This window comes from Rhagoletis zephyria, unplaced genomic scaffold (assembly GCF_001687245.7).
Source record: "Rhagoletis zephyria isolate East Lansing unplaced genomic scaffold, Rhagoletis_zephyria_1.1 Rzeph_scaffold_04174, whole genome shotgun sequence".
NCBI lineage: Eukaryota > Metazoa > Arthropoda > Insecta > Diptera > Tephritidae > Rhagoletis > Rhagoletis zephyria.
In genome coordinates this window covers 29,719-36,192 of record NW_016161257.1, presented here as the reverse complement: position 1 = coordinate 36,192, position 6,474 = coordinate 29,719, and positions in this window count along the sequence as shown.

Here is a 6,474-nt window from a genome sequence, read left to right as displayed (position 1 = left end):
CAAATGCAATAAAAAATTGTAACAATGATCCAACACAAAGGCTTACTCCATAAACCAGTAAATTTCCAATTAAAAAAATTTAAATAAAAACACACTTAAACACCAAAGTTTACGCCCCGTCGCACTCGCTGATAGGCGTAGCTAACTAGAAAAGCCTTTTTCGGCAAGTTTTTTCCGCTTGCCAAACTTCCACGTGCACTACACTCGATTTCTTACATACGAGTGTTTAACACAAGCACACACTCCGCTTCCGCCCCTTATCCATCTTAGACAAAATGATCGCATATGCGCTCCTCATTTGCCACAGCTGTTGGTAATTAAATCCAGGCTTAACTGCCTATACTTTTCGCATGAAAATAAACCATAAAATCACGTACTTACTTCAGAAGTGCGAAGAACTAATAACAGCGCAGTTAGACAAAATGGCGTAAGAAGAGTTGAGAGAAGAAATCGAAAAAACAAAATCTATTAATTCACTGACACTACCAGTGCGTGATTTAAGCTAGCTCGACAACGCCTGAAGGAAGTTTGCTGACAGAGACAAAGGTTAAATGGCTGATTTGGGTTCTTTACTTATTTCACTTTTATACTTTTCGTTTAAAGTAAAATACAAAAAAAATACAAAATTTTGTATTTTTATTTAAGAAAAAATACGCTATACATCAATTATGTAATTGAGCGCGAAGGAGTAAAAATGAAATGAAGAATGCCTTTTATCACAGCCGCTATTGATTTTTTTCTTCGCTTTCGCTGATCTTAACCCTTGACTACTCGCACGGCTATAAATCACATAACTGCGCGCATGTGTTTTTCAGTGAACCCAATTTGCTAGGGAAAATATGAAGGTTTGATATTAAGAAACGAAATTCATTGAAATTCAAACTCGCCTAAAAATTTTGAATTACTTGTAACACATAAAAAGAAAAAAGCACAACTAACAACAAAATATTTCAAAATTCTAAAAAGAAAGATTAAAACGCAAACTTGTAATTAAATGCACATCCTGAGATCAAACGCTTAAAGTTATATTTTTTACTAGTTATTGACATCCTCATTGATGTCATCACAGGGCTCACATTATACAACGAAATAAAAATTGGTGCTTTTCTTACAATTTGTTAATACTTTCCGGTATTAAAAAGAAGTTCCTCAATTATTCGCATGGGGTCACGACTCAATAGATCAGCGACGCCTCATCCTTTCGCAGCAGGGTGATCGGTACCAAGAAGCTAACGGTCCCGCGGGGAGGATTCAACCAATGCCAGCACTTTTTCTAGGCGAACGAAAGAGTGTTGACCTCATGCCAGTAATTAAGGGTTAAGTGGCTTTTTTTTTGTATTTCTAGTAACCTAATGTTAGTTTCCAATTGATGCTTGCGGCTTCTTTGGGATTTCAGTTGGTATCAACTGTCGAAAAAATCATACAAAAAATATGTCAAACCTTCTACAAAAGAGAACTAATAAATAAACACTGCAGGCAAAAGTATCGGTACTTGACGTCTCACCTACCGGTCGTATAGAGACCATACAACTTTAACGTCAGGTTGTCACTGCAGGTGACCGTTCGCTCATATAGAGACTTTTGGGGCTGAACTGTGACAACTTCAGAGAACCCAATTCAATTTCTTAATCTCGCTGACGTCGCACTTTTGCTGTTCAGTCGGACGAGTTACAATTTTTGAATTTCGTCACTAGACACGAATAAAGGCGCGCTAGTGTTTCGACGGCGAAAAAAGATGCGTAATCATAGACTTTTCATGGCCAAGGACTGTCACTTCAGCATCATTGTCCAATTCTCTTTGTGGAATTTACATACTGTTACACCCGCAAACATAGTTGACTGCGAAAATGAGTTTACGCGTCCTTCTTCGCCGTCAAATATGTTAAGACTCTTTCTTCACTGAAGTTTTTTTTATGCGCCTTTATTCGTGTCTAGTGACGATTTCAACAAAAATTAATTACCACCCCCATTTCACCAGGAGTCGGTATATTGGTGACACCATTTTCTTCTATCAACTGACACGGGGATAAATTTCCACCGTTTGCTTTGAAGGAAATTAATCAGTAAAACTTGGACTGGAAGCTGGAAACATTATTAGGTTTAAGATGGTAAGGCGATTGCTTCAAACAAATCGGCTGATGTGTTTGCCAGGCAAATCAAAGAAATGCCAAGCAACGTGGCGCATAACTCTGTACTACCACCTACCACCGTTTAGTCATCACGTTACCGTTACTAATGACTTATGGAACAAGCGGGATGACTGTGAAATCTCAAGATTATTATGGCCTCGGCTTAGTAGGAAAAATACAGAAGACGTGCTGAAATTTAATAAAGCTGCGGCGATGAAGATGAGGAGGAATCAAGCAGCCACTTTCCGTGTCGCTGTCCAGGCCTGCAGGCCGTGTCGCTGTCAACAGCCTGGCGGAGCTAGCTGAAGTGAAACTCTTGGATCTCTTCAATTTCGTTTGGTATTAAAATAGGTTCAGCAGATTAATGCCATGAAAAATTGCCTAATTTCTCTCTAAACAGGAACCCCGATTAATGGAATCTATCTTCTACTGACACTCATTCAATGAGGGTATTGACCACGGACACTCCCTCTTAAACTAACCTAACCTATTATACTGATAAAAAAAAAAGAAGTGCTGCGTGCCGACAGGGAAATTTCGCAACTCACTGATGTTCACCTCAGAGAGTTTCTCGGGATTTAAGGAAAGTATAAGCAAAAATGTTAGTTCCAAAGCCATGCGAAAGGAGGTGAAGGATTTCAAATGATTCCATCACATCGACCGACAAACAAAACTCCAGTCGTACGGTGTATAGTAAAGCTCACTAATATCGAGAGTTTCGGCTCGTAAGCCGAGAGGTTTTTTTAATCTATTCTAGCTCACTATCTGATCAGAAAGGTATTTCTTCTGTTCAAGTGCACTGGTCGTTTGGCGAGGCATCTTTAAGGTTACTCTTTCTAAACAACTCCTTAAAACAATTTCAAGTGGAAGCGTATGTGAGCCCAAGACAACAACATAACCTCTTCAATCAACGACCTGGCAGACAATAGACCGTCTCCTCCATGCTAGCTTGCATTTGTAGTTTATGAGTAACTCTCAAGAGAAGCCTCATGGTTGTTCGAAAAACATAAAAGAAAGGCGGGTGTGCATTTACGTAGAAGTAACTATTATTTGCTGATTCCATAAAAGAGAGATACATATATGATTAGGTTATAAATACCAAGGTCCTTAGGTTCTTGGCAACGGTGAGACTAAATGCATATGTGCTATATTTTCTCTGCCATGAGCCCCCGCTGTACTATTTTCCATAAAAAAGTGTTGATGCCATTTTTATCAAAGCTCGTTAAAAATTCCAACACTTTTTTAATAAAAAGCTTAGCATAAACTACTCTTATCTCAACGACCTCAAAATTTTCTTGAAATTACATTTCAGTACAATAACATCAAAGAGCTGATCATCCTCTTGGTCTGCCTTTTTTATTTCTTCTCATCTTCACAATCGTCATAGAATAGAATAGAACTTATGTACTACATTCTGAGTCATTCAAGCGTGCGCTGAACTTGAGACAAGCAACAAACGAATTTTTTACCTTTGTTTCTTGGGTCATTTCTAACCTATTTTTGTAGCACATTTTTTAACGCTTTTTATTTTTAATTTTTTTTATTTCTTCGCCTTTTTTATTTTTTGGTAGTACAAAATTTATTACATCACGATTTTTACGTTATGCGATATTTTGTTGCTTTGTTTTGTGTTGCCAATACCGCAGTTTCTATTTGGTTCACTAGAGTCCACATTTTATTGCTTTTTCGTTTTATTATTGTTTTAGATTTTTTGTGTTTTTTTTTTTTATTTGTTTTCTTATTACATTTGTAAATTTTTGTCTGCTGCGGCGATTGCTGCTAAACTTGCTACTTCTTGTTGACCTAAGCATTTTTAGTTCATATCGTTTGTTGTTTGTTTGTAGCTATTTCGCTTTATTTTGATTGTCTTTTTTCTTTCCGCACTTCCACTGTTTTGTATACTCTATACGTTTCTCAAGTTATTGCTAATGTTTCATTCAAAAGCAGCTGCACTTCCTGGAAAATAATTTTGCTTGCCGCACAGCTGTGGGTTTTGTAAGTCCATTTGGTTTTTGTTTTCATACATTATAGTATGACGATCTGCATACTTATTTGCTGGCACTTAAGAAATTTTGGAATTATATGCTTAGTTATACATATGTATGTGCATATGTTAACGACTCACAAGAATTTTGTTGTGTATGCATAAATTATTTTCTATGGCTTAGATTTTTTGATCTTTATGACGGTTCACGCTCACTTACGATCCAATCGTCTTAAGTGTTGACGTTCCTTCTTTCACTTATCAGAGTTTGTGTATCTCTGGTGGTTTTCGCTTATTTGAGTCGGTGTGGTGTCTTTGCTGGGTTCTATGGAAGTCATTAATTTTATTTTTAGGGTTATTTCTACTGGACCATTAGTTTCGAGGGACACCTTCGGTGGCGGTCATAAGTTTCGGATATACATACATATGTGCATATGCATTTAAACAAATTTTTGTAAGAAGATAATGTGAAACTGTGACTCAGAGCTTTTATAAAATATAATCTAATATATTGGTTATTAAAATTGTTGCATTAACTGTCTTTATAGAACCGATAAAAAATATTGAGGTTGCTCTCATGAAAGTACTTATTATTCATAATAACTTTTCTATTTCTATTATTTTATTTAAATCTCTAAGGGTACGTTCACACAGACAGCGGGGCCGAGCCGAGCGAAGCCGTTATGAGCTTTCAAATTTATACAGCAATCTTGTTCAGAAGCGTTTTGGAGCTGAAAGCAAAGCTCTTTTTTATTTTAAATTTTCATTTCATTGATTTTTCAGCCTCCTGACGCTGATGCGGACAAAAAAATCAAACCAATTTAATAAAAATGTATTTCTAGACAAAGAAATTCAGTCATTAAATTGTTGTGATATCTTTAGCCGAATTCATACAAAAAGCTACACTCGGCTTCGTTCAGTGTAAACATCAACAGCTTTCTTTCGCTCTGCCTTGATTCGCTCGGATTTCTGTGTGAATGTACCCTAAGGCTAAACAATTTACAATACAACGAAGTCTCCATTTAGCGTCACTACATACAATATTTCTTCAATTATCTGAAATCCCCAAATAACAAGATCCGCGTTACCGCTTTTGTAATTTTTAACCAAAATTGTTAATTTGTTTCTTTCATTATCAAATTTGGTAGTTTGTTTTTCAATTTGGTAACTTTTTCGATTCGATCCTCACATATGTCAATAAAGGCTCGTTCTGATTCCACGTTAGGAATTGGCCCGTAAGAGTTCAATTCAAAGTGTAGGGCAAAAAGACAAAGAAAACCACCAATTCTGGCATCTGCCTTCCATCTCACCCCAGTCTTTCGAAAGACAAACGTCTTTCTATTCCGGCAACTACATATATTGAAAGCTCTTTTCTGTATTTCGAATGACTAATTGAAAGATCTGCTAACGAGGAGGTCTTAGGTCTTAAATATAATGCAATAAAGATTAAAAATTTAAGTAAAAAAAGAACAAAATTAATTAAACAAGTTTTTAAATATTAAATGAAATTACATTTTTTTCTTAAACAATTAAACTTGAAAATCAAAAGAGAAAAATTAATTTGTTTTTTTTTTTTTGGTCTGAAGAATTACATTTAAGCTCGTGACAAATTTCAGGAGGTGGGTTCCTCTTCTAATTTTCAGTTTACGTTCACTCGCTGGCCATGAAAACGACACCATCTCTAGAGAACGTGGCACAAAAGGGGTCGCCTTCTCGTCTACGGTTGGGTATTCTGCTAAGCAGTCGTGGTGACGTGGTAATTCAAGTCAACAATTTTGTGCATATTGTGCTCTTTCCAGAATCAAGCTGTGGGTCTAGCGCCTTTTTTCTGAGCGGCACCATATATTTGATCAATTCTTTAGTCCACTTACATTAGACAGGTTTCGTGATATAACTTCGTTCGCGCTCTAACACTACGGTCATTATTTTGGTCCATATGTCCTTTACTCAAAAAGCGTTCAAGAATTTTTTACAGTGTGTCGGAAATCCGGTGATGTCAATAGCCATCGGGGGCCTTATAGGCGCTTGAAAGTAGAGCAGCCAAACCTGAACAAGCGTACGAGGCTAATTCGGTTTTAAAACTCGTAGTGAAATTGATCTTCTCAGGCTCTAATAAACCCATCGTATCCTCTTGTCCTATACAATCATTTGATATCCAGCTGTTTGCACGTGACCAATGCGCTTGTCTGCTTCTTCGCTGACATTCAAAGCCATTTTCAGCACCTACTAAATTAGCAAAAGTCACACTTCACCTAAAAAGTTTTTGGCAATTTTTCATAGGAATTTTTTCATTTTCTTTACAACAAAATTCTAAGCTCTGCGACCACCAACAGTGCGCCTCAATGCAGTTGCCAATTGTGC